The sequence below is a fragment of the Candoia aspera genome, chromosome 2 (genome assembly GCF_035149785.1).
Source record: "Candoia aspera isolate rCanAsp1 chromosome 2, rCanAsp1.hap2, whole genome shotgun sequence".
Classification (NCBI taxonomy): Eukaryota; Metazoa; Chordata; class Lepidosauria; order Squamata; family Boidae; genus Candoia; species Candoia aspera.
This window is the reverse complement of record NC_086154.1, coordinates 179,393,466-179,411,634: the sequence shown is the minus strand read 5'-3', so window position 1 is coordinate 179,411,634 and position 18,169 is coordinate 179,393,466. Positions and strand designations below refer to the sequence as shown.

At 39.6% G+C, this 18,169-nt stretch overlaps 1 protein-coding gene across 1 annotated transcript in view; it reads left to right on the top strand.

Moving 5' to 3' along the window:
- Positions 1-1,269: 1,269 nt before the first annotated feature.
- The window catches only part of LPAR1 (lysophosphatidic acid receptor 1), a 64,156-nt gene continuing 47,256 nt past the window's right edge, over positions 1,270-18,169 (top strand). Inside the window, exon 1 of the mRNA XM_063294985.1 lies at positions 1,270-1,979. The gene's annotated coding sequence lies outside the window, so the exon portion shown is untranslated. The remainder of the gene's footprint in view (positions 1,980-18,169) is intronic.

Sequence of the window (18,169 nt, the reverse complement as noted above, 5' to 3'; positions counted from 1 at the left end):
CTATAACTAAGGGAGGAGAAAACGCAGGGAGTGAGATGCCCATGGCAGAGGCTGAGTAGGGACCAGAGGAGTGAAGCATGCCCACTCCTCCACGCAGTCCCAAAATACACCTCTGATCACACTCACCACAAGTCAGCTGACTTCAGCACCAGGCTCAGGGGGAATATAAAGCATTACAGATTTACCCACCCCAAAGCTGTGGTGAGATAATTCCCGTTTAAGTAAAAAACTACTTTAAAATCAGTATACCTAACGATGTCCGTGAAAGCCAGTCTGGCCTAGAGGTTAAGAAGCTGAACTAGGAGTGGGGAAACCCGAGTTCTATGTTCCTGCCTTAGGCACAAAAGCCAGCTGGGTGACCTTGGGCCAGGTGCTCCCTCTCCACCCTAGGAAGAGGGCAATGGCAAACCACTTCTGAAAATGGTGGCTAGCAAAATGCATGGACTTGTCCAAGTAGTAGTCATCAGGAGTCAAGTCTGACTGGCACAGGAAAAAACAAAACGAAACAAATGGTTTCAACATGAAGCTATGCCATGGGGCCAAAGGGAAGGAGTGGGGTTGTCAGAGCATGACTGTACTATGTTAAAGTGCAAATGGGGACAAGGCCGGAGAGTTTCAACACATTCTCCTTAAACATCTGGGCAAAGACATCCTGGAAATGTGGCTCTTAAGGAATATCACAACTGAACTTGGTGAAGAGACTTTATAAATGCTCTCCTGAGAAGGGCGGAGTCTATCATGCTCCTCCTCCCTATTTCCTGTTTAAACTATACTTCTCCAACCCTGGGCCCGCCAGATACCATCCTCCTCCTGGATGATGGGAATGGTTCTGGCACTATTTATTTTATGAAGATTGGAATGGAATGATTATTTATACTGATATTGTGAAGTTTATTTTTTATATGTTCTTGTTGTACCTGTCTGGTTCAACCAAACTGGCATAAAAGTATTTGTGAGAAATCCATTAAATAAATAAACAAGTACATGGCAATCCAAAGCTCTCTGCTGGGTACCTGGTTGAGAAAGCTGAGCTCCACCTTTCGGCTCTCCTACTATGGGTCCCAGGAGTTTAAAGTCCAGCTCTAGCGCGAATCAAATCCCCGCTCCCCAAATAAACGGTTTGCAGGGCCAACACTCCTGAACCAGTTTTTCTGGTTTCCTAACTTCCCCTGGCTCAGCTGAGGTGGCCGAAGAAACAGGGTCAGAGAAGACAAGAGAAGAAGAAAGGGATAACCTGGCTTGTTCGGCGGAGACGGAGTGTGGAGGACAGACACGACATTGCGAAGGGAACGTGTGAAGGAGGAGAACTGGGAGACCACTTGGGGAAAGGCGCTACACGGAAAGGGAGCGCACAGCAACCAGCGAGGCGAAGCGCCACCTCGGCATTGCAGGCAGGTGAGAAAAGGCGCCGATTTAGCGGGAAAAGAAGAAGAGAAGCAGCTGCCGCCTCGCGAAGCCGCTTCTGGCGGGGCCAGGAGCCCAGCGGTGCGAAGGAGGGAGCGCAAGTCGGCCACCCCACCCACCGGACTGCACACAGGCAGAGTTAACCCGCCCAGCGGCTGCTGCAGGCGCGGGCGACGCCTCGCAACTTTTCCCTGCGCTCTTTCCCCCGCCGCTCGCCGCGTCGGATGAGCAGGGCTGCCGCGCGAGAGGCTGCCGCAGCCTCACCTTCTCCTCCCTCCTCTCCGCCAAGCAGCGCCCCCCTCGCTTTTGCCCCCTCCCTGAAGCGTCGCCGGGGCAAAGGATGGTGTTCCTTACGCCGCCGCCGCCGCCGCCGCCGCCTCCCCGCTGCGGCTACCCCGCAGGCAAGTGAACGAGCGGAGTCCGCCGACTTGGAAAGAGGCACCAGCAGGCGTTCGGCTGGAGGAGGCGGCGAGGGCGGGAAGACCCTTTTGGCTCTGGCTCAGTCTGGCTGGCTTGGTGGGACGAGAAACTCCGTGGGGTAACAGCAGCGGCCCGGAGGACTTCTCCTGGCCCAGGTAATTGGGTTAGGGATGGGGGTGGGTTGTTCTGGAAGGCAACTGGCGTCCTCCCTTTCCCTCTTGGCTCGCTCCTGTGGTCAGTGCTGATTTTGGTTCCCCTCACCCACCATTCTTGGCCGGTTTATTCGGTAAGAAAGCAGACCGGGTTGCTTTTCCAGGAAGAAAGCAATAGCAAAAATGCCAACGTTGTCCTCACCTTCCGGCCTCGGCAACTTTTTTAAAAAGTAAAACTTCACTCCCCCTCCATCGATTTGAGTTTTCGTCCGCTTATTTTTATATACTTAAAACTCATATTGCTCCTACTTTTCCCCTTCTATCCTGCTGCTTGGGCATTTGCTTTGAGAGAAGGATAATTGGGAGTGCAAGAACGATACTTTTTTGTCTGGAAGTCTCTTTCCCCCCTTTCCACGGCTCCCTCCTCTTGCTGACACGTCTCTGGCTTTTCAATTAGTGGAATTGATTTTTTTTTCCCCCTGCCTTCTAGTGATGTTAATGGAAACGAGAGCAGACTATTCTGTGTGGCGCTGTCTTCGTCTTCAAGTGTACTTCAGCTTTTGTTTGGCTATATAATAAACAGGATTCCTTCGGCATCTGTAAAGTAGCTGCGGTTGTGGAATTAGAGTTCTATTCACGGTGGAAACTGCAATTTAAATTCTTATCTTCCAAATGGCTTAAAGTGTGCATTTATTCCTCTCATTTGAAGCCATGTGGTATTTTAATGTTTAAAGAGAGAAGACACTCTAGAGTTATTACTTCCATCCTGAGCTGAAGTGTTGAGATACTTGAAAAGCTCTACTGGAGCATTAACTCTTTAACTTTCATCTTCCCAAGGCACAATATTTACTTAGAGAGTGCATGCAATGTTATTTAGTAGGGACTAGGTACTCTGTCCCACTGATTTAGTCACATTTGCAGTTGAAATGGTTGCAAAATGGTTGATTATTTCTTATGCAATCCATGCCAGTGATTGGATTCTCTTCTGTTTCATGCATTCTGTATAACAAGTAGGTCTGCACTAATATGGATTACAAGAACTTCTTGGTCTTAATTGGTTTTGCAGCACCATCCAAATCGTTTTTACTGAACCCTGGAATGGGTAAATCAGGGGATTCATCTTAGTTTATTAAATATTTGCATCTCACTTTTTGTACAGCAACATTTGATCTTCTACATTTGGTAGACTGTAGGGGGTAGATGTACTATATAGATGGTAGATATGTTGTAACTGCTGAATTTGTTCACTGGACAATGCTGACATAATTTCCAAAATAATAAGGTTTACATAGATTATATGGTACAGACTGGTCACGAATTCTAGACTGACTTAAGGCCTTCCTGAGGTCCTTCATTCATCTCCTTCATCATATATACATGTGTTCCCTTAATAAAGAGAGAAGAAAGGGTATCAGTATAATCTAGTGAAACATTAACTATAGAGGGATCAAGGCAGAGAAGCTCTAATACCAAAGTACTAAAATTTTAAGTAGTCCTGTATCCAATTAAATTATGCCTAAGCTGATCTGAGTAAGCTAAGCAAGCCTAACCAAGTATAGTGTATGTTACATGAAAAACAAACACAAAGGAAATAAATGAATGTTGAAATCAAATGGACCAGGTAGTATCTTCACTGTTTGTCTTCTTTGACTCAAAAAGTAAAACTGGGAATTTCTTTTTGTATGACTATTCAAAATGTATTATCTTGCATTACTGTGTTCCACTCCATGTTGATAGGATCTTTCTTCCTTTGGAATCTGTCCAGGCCAAATTCTGATTCTGAAGAAATGCTGGCTAAATGTTTATTAGAATTGATCAGAAAACCCAAACATATTAACACCCACTTCTTAGTGGAAGATGCCATATTGGTTTTATAAGGATTCATAGTTGCCATTGAACTTTGAAAGGAGTAAAAATGATAATGTAACATGACCTCACTATAAGAAATACCCAAATATTAGAGCTATTATGGCATCAGTATACAGGTTACATATATAAAACTATGCCTCTCACATTCATAGCCCAAGCAGTAGATGTTCTGAATGGGTTCCAGTGATACGATGATTGAGGGCAAACAAAGCAAAACCATAATCCTGAAAAGACAGAGATGCTATTTAGCTAAGAGCTAAACTAGCCAATTAGCAAACTACAGGTTGTACATAATTTGTCTTTCAGTAATGAATCAATATTGTTGATTGGGTATTAAATATTTGGAACAAATTAAAACAATTTGGAACTAATTAAACTGTCTTGCCCCCAGGAACCATTTAAAATGTTAGCATTGGCCTTCAAACCCCTAAACAATTTCAGACCATACAATTAAGAATACTCTTATATGTGTGTTACATGCTCTACATGTGTTTTTAACAGTGGCAACCAAGACTATCTGCCTTTTGATAGGTAAAATTAGGTTGGTACGTATGAGGAACAGTACCTTTTTTTAGTGGCTGTGCACTTATGGAATTATATCCTTGAAGGAAATATATATGATCTTTAGAGATGGACATATCATTCCAGGAATTGAATGTTCTGTTGAACTCCGAAACATTCAAGTTCTCTTCCAAACTATGTTAGCTTAGCTGTTTGGATGATTTTCCAGAAGCGAATCTTCTGAACCAGAATCTATTACTAGCATTGGACATGGGCAAGCCCTGAAACAAGGCTCTTTTATCTGAGAACTACGTCTGAAGGCACTCTAGACCTTCAGTTTGGAAGAGTAATTTCTGGAAAACTGCCCAACCACTCCTAGAACAGCTAGATCAGTGTGAATCAGAGGACCCATGGAACATTCTAGAGCTCTCCAGAACATTCGATTCCTAGATGGTAGGTTTTACATATATATGACTTCCCACCTTGAGAAAATGTTACAAGAAATATTTTAATACTGTAATTATACACTATTATGCACAATTCTGGTACTAAATTTTAAGGCAGTATGATATGATATATGTTAATCTTTATTATCATGATTGTTATCATTTTTGCCTTCTCAGGAAGTTAGAACTGTAGAAGTAATTAATAATTTAATAAAGATTATTTGTAAAAGCAATTGTAACAAGGAAAACGAGTAAATAGACATCAGAAATTAGGAGAAACACAAATCAACTCAACAGGACAGAGATCTGTCAGAACAAAAAGACTTTTATTGATCAAAGGGATTTTATTCAGGATAGAGTAGGATAGAATTCTGTAAGAAAAACATTCCAGAGGCTGAGGAAAAAAAATTAAAGGCACAAGTATAGGTTGGGGCAGACCTGGCTTGCCAGTAGTACATGGGAAAAGGATTTTGGTGTTCTAGTAGATCATAAGCTGAAAATGCCAGAACAGTGTGATGCAAATCTTAAAAAGGAACCCAGAGCCACAGGTGCAGGATTTTACATTTCTCCCTGTTAAATTTCATCTTTCTCATTTCAGCCTGCAGGTCAGCTATGTCTGAATTTTTTTGAAACTACTCTTTCTCTTCTAAAGCGTTGACCACTTCTCCTAGTTTTGTGTGTCTGCAGCTCTGATAATCTCCCCCCTCAACTCCCTCATCCAAGCCATTAATAAAAATGTTATAGCTCACAGGACCCAGGGCAGAATCCTGCCGCATTCCACTCCATACTATTCTCCAAGCTGATGGAAACTATGAGAACTCTTTAGGGTGGTCATTCAGCCAATTATGAATCCATCTATCAGGTGTATTATCTAAGCCCTATATTTTAACATTTTCTTAATGAGGATATCCATAAGAGGTTTCACTGAATGCTTTCCTGAGATCAAAGTACACTATGTCCACAACATTCCTCTAATCTATTGAGTTAGTAACTCTGTCAAAAAATGAGGTAAGGTTAGTCTGATATGACCTCTTTGTGACAAACCCATGCTGGCTTGTGAATTGTTGCACTCCTATTGAAGTGCTCAAACAGGCGCAAACACCTTGCCCGGTATAGATATCACACTGACAGATCTGTAATTTCATAAGTCCTCCTCATCCTCTCTATTTTGAAAATAGGACAGCCTTTGCCTTCCTCTGGTCTTCTGAGGCCTTACCAGTTTTTATCAAAGACTATAGTTGGAGGTTCTGAGATGACCTCCACTTGTTCCTTGGTCCCTTGGGCATGATTAATCTGACCCAGGAAACTTAAATTCACTGAAGTTGGGTTTTTCTTTTTTAGTGTCTCCTCACCTGTCCTAAGCTGCCACACAATGATAGCTGGTGCTTCATTTCCACAAAAGCTTAATAAAATTTGTTAGTCTGAAAAGGTGCTACCAGACGCTTTCTGATTTTGGGCTACCATAGACTCTCCTCCTACAATACTGTATCTTTAGAAACAGTCATTCCCTGATACCAATATATTTTGCTGCATTATGTTTTTTTCTTCCCAAATAACGTTTTTCCCCCAAGTTTGGGAATCTAATTTCTGTTCGTCAGTGAAAATTGCCAGTTCTTCAATCTGTTCTTATTGTTACCAGGCCAAATTCTCACATTGCTATCAAGCAGGAAATATAGATGCAACAGTTTTTAGCATTTCAAGCTTTGGGTTGTGATATTTGTGTCATGGCAGCTGTTTATACAGTTAATTTTGGCTCACCAGGCTTCTGCTCTGTCATTTGTAAAGGCAGTGTGTTTACTATATGGAGGGAAAACCTTACAGGGAAGACCTCTGCACATTTACTGAGATGGGGGTCCTCCTGCATCCACAGAATTTAATCACAGGAAAGTCTGCATAGGACTGCAGCTTTAATACCGAGAATTTCTTGGCAAAATCTGAACTGTGTGTAATTGATACTTCAGTTTTAATATTAGTAGTTTGTTGTTTTTCTGTATAAAAATGATAACTAATTTCTGGGCAATTCAAACCAATTCTGTACTAATACTAATTCTTACTACTATTTGGTGATGTGACCATTGAGGTCCACATAATTATTATGAATAAACTGTGCCTGTGCTTTGTTCCAAATGTTTTATAGTCTGTGAAACAAGTACGAGGTTAACTTTAAAAATTGTATGTTAAATGCTGCTGAATGTTTTTTGGGCAATAAAATATAACTTCTGTGTACCCAGTTATCAGAATGCTTCAAATAATCTAATTTTTCTTTCTTTGAGGATTCAGAATCTCTGTTCAAATTCTTTGCTGCAACCAAAGCCTAGACTTAAGTTCCCCTCTGTTTAATAAAAACAATTAGTGTTTGGTCAATAAACTCTAATCATTGCTAGCGTGCAATGATTTTTTACAGATACAGTTGCAAAGTTTTTCACTTAGGAGACAAAAATCAAATGCACGGACCTGTGAAGAGGTAATATTCGTTTTGATAACTGCATGTATTAAAATATATTAAAATAAGATCCTAGTAGCCATAGTGGGCTTAGTCATTCAAAGAGGTGATGGGCTTGCCTTCGTTGGATGTGTTCAAGTGGAGGTAGCTTGTCTGAGATGCTTTAATCTGGATTCCAGTACTGAGCACAGGATGGAACCTAATGGCCTAAATAGCTCCTTTCAGCTCTATAATTCTATGTGGAAATAATTTTCTATCAGGATAAGCTGGCCAAACAACATGGGAGATATATTTTCATCTTGTATTGTATATCCAAAGGGACGCGGTGGCGCTGCGGGTTAAACCACTGAGCTGCTGAGCTTGCTGATCGGAAGGTCGGCGGTTCGAATCCACGTGACGGGGTGAGCTCCCGTTGCTAGTCCCAGCTCCTGCCAACCTAGCAGTTCGAAAACATGCAAATGTGAGTAGATTAATAGGTACCGCTTCGGCGAGCAGGTAATGGCGTTCCATGTAGTCATGCCAGCCACATGACCACGGAACTGTCTACGGACAAACGCCGGCTCTTTGGCTTTGAAACGGAGATGAGCACCGCCCCCTAGAGTCGGACACGATTGGACTTAATGTCAAGGGAAACCTTTACCTTTACCTATTGTATATCCACTTGCTTTAGCTGGCTGGAAATTTCTTGCTAGGGGCACCTATAGTTTTTAGTAGGATTTTGTTTTTGCTTTGTGTCACCCTCTAACCCAGATACTGTAGTGCTGAGATGCTAAAAATGGTTAGGGAGAAAAGTTTCATCCAAATGTTTTGGAGGAAACCTTCAGAAGCCCTAGCCAGTGTGGCCTATTATCACAGTTTATAGAAATTGTAGTACAGAATATCTTGAAGCCTTCTGATAGTCTAGTCTTTGTTAAAAAAAATCTTCCCTAAGTAAGTGTTTAAAGTTGTTTCAGGAATTATGACTCAGTGAACCATATTCTCCGTCTTGGAGAAGCTTGTATCAAGACACAAATTGACTGTAGTTGTGAAGAAAACAGCATTTCTGGGGGGAAAAAAACCTGTTCTTTCTGTTTACATTGCTAAGGATTTAGATTTGTTTTTCTTGGTTTATGTCTATGGTATAACTGTGTTTAAAAAGTGGAAGGCTTGCCAGTTCATTCATACAGTTTCAGCACTATGTGAAAACAAACATATGTGAACAACTGAAAATAGGTCATAGCTTTTGACTACCAAAAGAAACACAAAAGTATGAAAACTATATGTTCTGAAGTTAGTCATTCCTTTTTCTTTTTTAGCCTCATCATAAATATATTGGCTATATAAAGATAGATTTTGACCTTTTTGGATTAAAAATTACACTGAATTACCATAGATTTTTATACTGGTTTTTTTTTCTTTCAGTCTGAGCATGGAATGAAGAGTTTGTATGATAATTAACAGCCCAATCCAAAATGAAAATAGAACATCCCAACCAAAGAAATATTAAATCCTCCTTGATTCAACAGAAATGTCCTCCTCAGTATATCCCTTTAGACTGAGCCAGAAAATCCATTTACATTTACCTCTTTCACTAATTTACCAGATGGATTTGGTAACCATTTGGCTGGGTTCACACAATTGTGTACATCAAAACTAAACATACTTCATGCTTAGGCAACATTTGATTACTCCGTGATTTGCAATCTATGATTTGTGGCCTAATGTATTTTGTGAATCCATCAGCTGTGACATATTCAACAAACTGTGGCTTAATAAGATGTCAGAATCAAGTTACTAAGATGTGATGTGCTTTGGAATACTGGGGGATATGTTGCTGTTATTTAAATCTTATGCTTGTACATTGTCTTCCATTTATGGTGGCTACATGTGTTTCAGTGGCTTTCCAAGAAGGATATTGGAAATACGATCATGGTCAAAGTTTTACTATGATGGGATACTATAGAATATATGTATTGCTTCTAATCACCCAACTTTGGTCAGTCAATATTAAATTTTATTTGGGCCAGTATACTGTATATCGAACCTCATATTTTTTATGGTGTACAAATTGCTGTGCAGAAGGCCATCTTGCTAATGAACAACTCTTGCACATATTGGAGAACATTAGAGGTTTAGAATTGTTGCTGGACTCTTTGCTGTCTAAGAAGGCACAGGATTCTAGGCAGTGTCCAGGACTACCTTTATTGAGTTGGGTTTTTATATCTGCTTCAGCCCTTTCTCAGCAAAGTAGATATGCCTTGTTTAAGTGCATGCTGTACTTGAGGCTTCCCTTTGAAGGCAACTCAGAAACTTCCGATGTTGTTTATTTTTCACTGGGTTTTTAATCACCTGATAACAGTTTTCTTGAAGGATTACAAAATATATGTATTAACATGGAAAATTAAATAAATATAGGCTGAATGGTCTCCGTTCGTGACTAGAACGGAGACAGTCACGTTAAGAAAGCCACTTCTTAAATTTTGATACAAGAAAGGGAAGGTTAAAATGAGAAGATAACTAGGCAGTATGACTAACAGAAGACTCATCACTGTTGGTCTGTTTTGGGGTTATAGTACATTATTATCCCAAATTCCAAAACAATTTCCATGTCAGTCTGTGTCTTGCAAGTGCTGCAGGGCAGGTGTATTTTTAGTGATTGATTGAATGGTTTGGGAGACTGTTTGACACTTGTGTATACTGTTGTGAGGGCAAATGCTTTGAAAGAAAGAATGTTCCTTTGATGTGGTAATGAAGCACTAATGCAGGATGCAAATACCAATTTGGCTCCTTTACCTAAGGTAATGTTTTACTGCGTTAACCTTTTAGCAGAGTATTCTCGACTTTACTTCATAGCATTCCATCTAATTATCAAACATTTAGGTTTAAAAGCTGAGAAGAAATTACAGGGAGAAATATTTTTTAGGCTGAGAAACAAAACATATCACAATTCCACTGAAAGTCACTTAGGACACTTACGTTGAGGGCTTCAAATGAGGCTTTTAGAATTCTAGTTATCTCACTACTTTTAACATCTTCTTCTATATAATAAAATTAATACAAGGGCTAATGTGGTGTTTGGATTGTAAATTGAAAATCATGCAGTAAGATTGAAAAGTGTTACCTGGTTGGATTCAGATTAAATTTGTTGAATTTAATTCCTTTGAAATCACTGGGAGAAATTATAGCTGACTAAAGGGGGAGATTGTAGAAAGGCTTTGTTTAATCACTGTGGATGTGCAGGTGCTTTGTGTTCACTGTGATTCAGATTTCACAAAAGAAAATATAAATCTTACTGATAATATTCTAATGTCCTTAGTTGTAGTCATTACAGTAAAATGAATTGGACACATTTTAAGGCCTAAGTACTATGTTATACCAAATGAGTGAAACAGCAACCTGGTATCCTCTTATTTTCATTATAGAGGGTGATTCAAAATAGGTCATTTGGTTTGGAGTTCATTTTTCTTGGCTTATCAACAGTACCTAACTGCCCATCATCAGAATGGGTAACCACTTTTGGAGAGCAGAAATGAACAACATTGCCTTCTATTAATCCCCCATTCACTGTCAAGGAAACTTCTGGGCATGTTTTTGTGGTTTCTAAAGTACACTGTTCCATGTTGTTTCTTGAGTGCTCCTGTGTGCTTCAGTTTATTGCAAGCTAATCCCAGCAATTCAGTGTCTACACTGCACAGACAAGAATGCCCATGCAACTTGGTTACTGTAGTTACTACCGTCTCTAATGTTATTTTGAGCAACTTTTATCAGGAATGCTGTAATAGTATAGTGGCTACAATACTTGCATTGTAAATAGAAGGTTGCTGGCTGGAAACCCTGCTGAAACCTTTTTAAATTACTCTTTTCTGTTCCCTGAGCAACCTAATTTTTCCTTCATTTTTTAAAAGTCCAGTATTGTACCTTTTCATCAATTTTCCAGTCACTTGGGGCACAAAGATTTCACCTACAGCTCTGAAATAGCCCATAGGTGAAATCTTTCTGTATCAAGTGACTGGAAAAACAAAGAAATGATGGACTTAAATTCATTTTAACTTTGTGTGCGTGTGCGTGTGTATTTGTATATTTATATGTACACATATAAAAGTATATACTGTATTCTGGTAAGGTCCACCCACAGGAATTACCAATTATTTTCCTGGACCTGGAAGCAGGAGGGCACAGAAGCATGGGAATTGTCCAATGGGAGGATGTGATAGCCTGCAGTCTGGCCTGAGTACCTTGCCAAATGTTGCTAAAATGTCTCAGTCTGAACAGGGTTTTCTGAAGCTGGTTTAGAGTCAAGCCAGCATGAGCACAGGACAGGAGCAGCTAGAACTGTAAATGCAGATATGCCCTCAGTTATAGCCTCAGTGCTGTGGAACCTCCTCTTTATTGATGTACACCTGTCCCTTTCTGTGCAGGCATTTAGACAAGCAGGTGTGATCCCATATTCCTTATACATGGCTTTAAAGGTATACCATTTAAAACAACACCGAATAACGTGTCACTGTACAGTAAGCAGTTTATTATGGACATTATGGACATAATAAACTTCTTAGTGTACAGTGACACGTTATTCGGTGTATCTAACTTTCTAAACTAATTAAATAAACTATTTTTGAATACCGCCTCTGTCTGCCAGTAAAATAGGTTAACCTAATAATGGGTTTCTTTTTTTTAATGAAGCTAGTCCCACTGAGTAAATGAGATTTTTAGAGATTAAAACATGATGTGCACTAAAGGGGAAGGAAGTGATATACTTTGCAGGCATCACTATATATTTTGTTAAACTTATTGTGGATGTTCTGTATGGACACTTGAACAGTTTATTCATGATCAATATCCTGTCAAGTGTTCATTATGAATTTTATCTAAGAAAATTGCTATTAAGATTAAAGATAGGTGCAGGGCCAGTTTTATGGTCACAGTTTATGAAGCTGCATTGGGCCCCTGAAAAGAGGTGGGGGCTTAAATAGGATGGAGCCAAAAATGGGCTACAAGGGATCATCTAAGGGTACATAAACATCCATTGATTTTCTCCTGCAGGGTATTCAAATCAGCAAATCCACCCATAGACTAATGCATCTCCCTCTTACCCAGTGGGTAAATTGGGCTGATGCCATTTTCAAGTGAACCATTCTATTAATTGGCTAATGCAACTTCACATTAGCCATTATGTATTTCAGGCTGACAGTCATCCTAAGCAAGATTTTACTGCATGGTGAGTGAGGCTATTCTGTTCCCAATCTATTTTATCAGAGCCAAGGCCATTTCCTCAAAAGCAAACGGTCTCTTCCTTTTCCTCCTCCCTCTCATTTTGCAAGAATCCATCTGAAAGTTAATCTAGGACTGTGTCTAAGGGGGCCCTCCCAACCTTGTGTTGCACTGGGCCCCTAAAGTATTAAAACCAGATGTAGTTTGAAGCTCTGTGTTCCAGTTTTCCTCTTTCATATTTTTCTGTGTTTGGTTTGTATCACATCTAGATCATGTTAGTTTGTACAAAAATGTCTGATGAGCACCTGGTTACAAGCAATATTTGTTAACGTGTGTGTGTGCGTGCGTGCGTGTATAATGTTTTCACTAATAGACATATTCTGTATGCATATTCCATTAAAATGTGCATTTTATTTTTTTATTATGGCCGGGAATGCTGAATCATAACCTTTCATAAAGGATCATTGTATTTTGGTTTGCGTTTTCTTCAAAGGCTCAAAAATTAAATTAATTAAATTAAAAATTAAATTAATTAAATTAAAAATAAATACATTGGGATTGACAACAGGTATTTCTGAGATAGTATTGTGCAACTAGAAGGGATACTACAATAAATCATCTACTTCTTTTGTAATAAATTTTATTAAATTTCAAGAAAATAAAAACTACAAAGAAAGAAAACTAAAAAAGTGCAGAAACACAAGAGATAAAAAAAATATATAATTTTTTAAAATGTACAGAAAGGTGTGGCTTCTGGCTTTTAACAGCAAGGATATACAAAGTTTCCATAATCAATCTCTTACTCTATATTAAACCAAAACACCACATTATTTCTATAGGGTCATTCCACTTTAACACATAATAAAAATCACTAAGTAGAGTTACTCCTCCCCCTTATATTAAAATGAAGAAAAAATAAAATTCGTATAAATCTCTTGAACATTTTTCTCCCCTCCAAAAGATAAAACATTTAATTATTCCCTCCTACCACTATTCTATACATTTCTGTCTACTATAGTAAGAATCAGATTAAAAAGCACATAAATTGTCTGCTATTGTACTTAATAATAGAACAATTATAATAATCTCAATATTCAAAACAGTGAATCCAAATCTTTAAAGGCAAATAGCATCAGTCAAATCCTTAAAGCAAACCAAATGAACATTCTTTAACCCTTATGCCACTTCAAAATAGACCAGAGCAGTTACATGTTCCCAAGATATACGCAGAGCTTCTTAAGAAAATCAAACAGCCCACCTGTCCCCCTCCAGAATTCCAGGTTCTTTTCATGGCATTCCACCAGGAAACAATTTGTTTTCTTGGCTGTCCATGGTATTCTCAGGAGTCTTCTCCAACACCAGAGTTCAAAAGTGTCAATATACTTCCTTTCCTGCTTCATCAAAGTCCAGTCTGGTGTATTACTTCCTATATACCACATAAATTGAAGATAGTTCATTAACAGGACTATTGCATATGGCTGTGCAGTTACCTGGGTTTGAAATGTGATTTGGAGCATGCACAAATGTGCATGTAGCTCCTTTCAGGAATATCTTAAACCAAAGAGATTTTTCCCAGGATTATGCATCAGGTGTAGAAGGCAACCATATAAGCCAGGGAAACATGCAGCTGTTTTAACATATTCCTGGTAGGTGCTGTATGCGCACCTATGCAAAGTCCACATTTTGCCCTTCAAATGAAGATCTCTGCACACCTTTCAATTTTACAGTTAAATGCAATTCTTTGAATTTATCAGTTGGCTTACTCCTAGATAGCTGAGAATAAGAATGGCAAACCACTTCCAAAATCTTGTGAAGAAAACTGCAGGGACTAGTCCAGGCAGTTGCCAGGAGTCAACAGTGGATCAAAGACACACACACACACTCACACACCAATTGTAGCATTAGTTGGCACATCTGTTATCTTTTAAGGTATTAGTTTAGCCCAGTACTTTTTCATTTATCGCAGCTTTCTGCAACTTGGTACCTTCTAGATTTCATGAGGCTAAACATTTAAGAATTCTCACCCATGTCATGAGATATATTTACTTTAATAACAAAGAAATAGTGTGTGAATTTCTGAGGGAAAAGCATATCCTGCTAGGCAGTGTAGCTTTTCCCCTTGAAATATGATACCCTGGAATAAAGTAGTATGTAAAGTTATACCATAGAATTCTTTCCTTGCTTTATTTTAAGATACAAAGGGTAGAGTCCTATTCAAAAGTTAGCCCCACCTAATTTAGTCCCAGATCAGTGTTTATGTGACTGCAGTCTAACCTTTGCAAGACTTTTGAATATAGGCATTTAAATACTGAATTTGAAAGCATGGGAAATTGTCTCAAAATCTTTATTATGGTGATTGATCACCATTTATTCAAGTTTTTATTAAAAATTTAAATTTAAATTTAAAATACACAGACATCACCTGAAAGATTAATAAAAGTAAACAAAATGGTTCAGATTACTATAAAGGGTGAAAGCAAAATTCTAAAAGATTTTAAATACTTAAATCTGACTAAATCATAAAACTACTTTGAGAGTAAAATACTGAAATATTAACATACTGAGTTACTAAATTACTGAGTATATATAAATTTTTGTTTGTGTGTGTGTGTGTATGTTACAATCAGTGACGAAAGATGTAACAGGAAACAAAAAAACAGCATAGAAAGCATAGAAGGTTTTGTATATTTGTGCAGGAGAGTTAAATTAGAGAATTTTCCTGTTTAGAATAATAGCAGCTAGAAAAAAACCTTGCAACTTGTTGGAAGTTTTGGCAAATCCAGCATGCCTCATTAACATGTAAATTAAGTTGCCCAGAATGCAACTCTGAGGAAGTTGTCTGTTGCCACTCCCACTTCCTGTTTCTCTCTTTCCCTCTTCTCCACCCAGGAAGAGGCAGCATGGATGCTGCTTTCTTCATCAGGGCCATGTGCTTGGGCCTTGATGAGGAATTCTGCCCTTTCTTTCACACACCTCTTGGCAGCTGTAGGGCTGATAGTTTAGGGCAAATTATGTAATTAGAAAAGAACAAAGGAACTTCATCTGTTTCCACCAAGATGGATGTAGCAGAAGCAACAAAGAATAAAGTCAGTAAGCTTTTTACTTCTTAACCTAATGTGTCTAAGCATGTGATTCTTTATGCTTGGGAGGGCTGAATGTGTAGGATCAATAACCTGTGTTTCTCTGGCATGCTCATTGAAGCTATCTAAGATACTTTTCTTTTTCTGGGCCAGCTTCTAAGCTGTGTTATAAGCTCTGCTCCATTTCAGTGGTTCTAGCAGGCTGCTGAATTTGGCTTCATCGGGTTATGGGCCCAGGCTTTTTTCAGAAAAAGAAATTTTCCTTTTGGGCTTGTTTTGTTTTTGCATGAGCATTATTGTTTTTTGAGAAAATACTCAGTCTATTGAGTATCTTACACAAAAGAAAAAGCCTTAAGCATAAAGTGAAGAATTTTTTTCTTTTGAAGTGATTTTTAAATCCTTTTGCTTAGACAAAGATGGCCAGTGTACTGCCTTACAATCTGGTGATTTTTAAACTCAAACCAGGAGAGTTTTATCCCTGGAGAATTTGGGTGGAGAGGCATGCAAAGATTCTGAATCTGTATAATGTTTTGAAGGAAGATCCTCCTAGTCAGGATTCAGAGGGTTATGCAAACTGGGTGGCCAGTGATCTGAAACTTCAGGGACTAATTATGAGTTCCTTGGATGGATCAATGTTGGTGCAGGTCCAGCACAGAGAGACTGCAAAAGGAATGGTGGAGGAATTGTTTAAACTCTTTGGGGAAGGAGGAGATTCCCAAGTTGTTAATTTGGTGAGAGAGTTATCCAACATAAAGCTGCAACCAGATGGAGATATTGACAAGCATATTTCCGAAGTGCAGTCATTATTGCACAAGCTTGCTTGTAATGATGTGATTTTGGATAATAGAATTCAAGTTGGATTTTTATTAGAATCTCTCCCTCAAAGTTTCTCAAGCTTTGCTGCAAGTTACAGGAATTCTACCCAGCCACTCTCAAATTTAATTCAGGAATTAAAATCTGAATACTCTAGGCAGGATTTCTGTTCAAATGCAAATCAAGCCCATCAAGAGGCAAGCTATTTTTCAAAGCCTCAGGGCAAAGATGGAGGTCAGAAGCAGAAAGGTGCTTCACAGACAAAGAAAGCCATCAAGTGCCATTTTTGTGGAAAGAGTGGGCGCTTAAAGAGAAATTGTTGGGCCAGGAAGGCAGAGCAGAAAACGAACAGAGAAAGGGCTTCAGAAACAACTTTTGTTGCATTTTCAGCCATTAATAAAAGTTGCTCTTCTTTTATTATAGACAGCGGATGCAGTATGCACATGATAAATGATCCTTCTTTCTTTATTGAATTGAACCCAAGTTCAAAGGAAGGGATTGGTTTAGCTGATGGAAGAACAATCGCAGTAGAAGGGGAGGGGCACGCCCTCCTAAGGTGTGGAAATGGAACCACACAGAGAAATATAATTGCAAATAATGTTTTGTATGTTCCAGGATTGAGAATGAACCTGATTAGCGCATCTGCCCTCATGAAGAAGGGGCATACCCTTTGATTTAAGGGTGACAGATGCGAAATAATGGATCAAAAAGGTGTCTTTTTAACAGGATTCCTAGATCAAGGTTTGATTTTTTTCAATTGTGAGAGGCCAGACATAGCATGTGTGGCTAACCACCAAGGAAAGGAGGACAAGAGAGCCACTTTCTGGGACAGACAATTTGAATGCAGGGATTTAAATGCAGTTCTTCAAGTGAAGAAAAATGGATTGGCAAGCAAGGACTGTGGTAAGACTGATGCAGGGCGCAAAGCCTGCATGCAGGGAAAGGCCACAAGGCCTGCAATTTCAAAACAAAGCACCAGGAGCTCCAAGCAGCCCCTGGAGCAGACTCACACCAAGCTGTGTGGGCCGATTCAGGCATCTGTTGGGGGTAACAGACGGGGGGAAGTAGCAATGACAGTTACTTACCTACAAAATAGATTACCAAGAAAAGCAACAGATGAAACAGAGCCAAATAAGAATCCTCTAACCAATAGCACTGCAGAAGGGGTAGGTGATGATGACTTGTTCAAAGTACCTTACCCAGCGTTTCCAGGTGCAGTGAGCAGGCAAGTCCAGAGAGAGGACATTGAGACAGAGACTCCGCCTGAGTCAGATGATGAGGAACCAGGAGGAACAGAAGGGGCAGAGATGCAGTGTCATCCAGACCTGAGTCCTGTTCCAGACCTGAGGCGCTCATCGTGACCCAACAAGGGAGTTCCAGCCAAGTGGCTGTCTTACCTCGCAGGAGTGGCATTGCTGAAAGAACCTGCATCGTGGAAGGAACTGCAACAGCTCCCGCCAGCTGAAGCAAGTAAGTGGATGAAAGCAGCTCAAGAAGAGCTTGAGGCTCTGCAACACAACAACACTTGGACACTCACAAAGTTGCCTTTTGGCAAAAAGGCAATTGGTTGCAAATGGGTCTTTAAGGCCAAACAAAATGAAAAGGGAGAAGTCCAAAGGTTTTAGTGTGTAAGCTTCAGAAGGGGATCTGTGGGTTGAAATAAGCAGCCAGGGCCTGGAATGTGAAATTAAACCAGATGCTAATAAAGCAAGGTTTCACTCAAGGCAAAGCTGATCCCTGCCTTTACACACGACACAAGAATGGCAGAGACGTGTTCATTCTGACATTTGTGGATGATCTGATTCTGTTATGAGGATCAAAAGGGCCATTGATGAAATTGTATCCAATTTG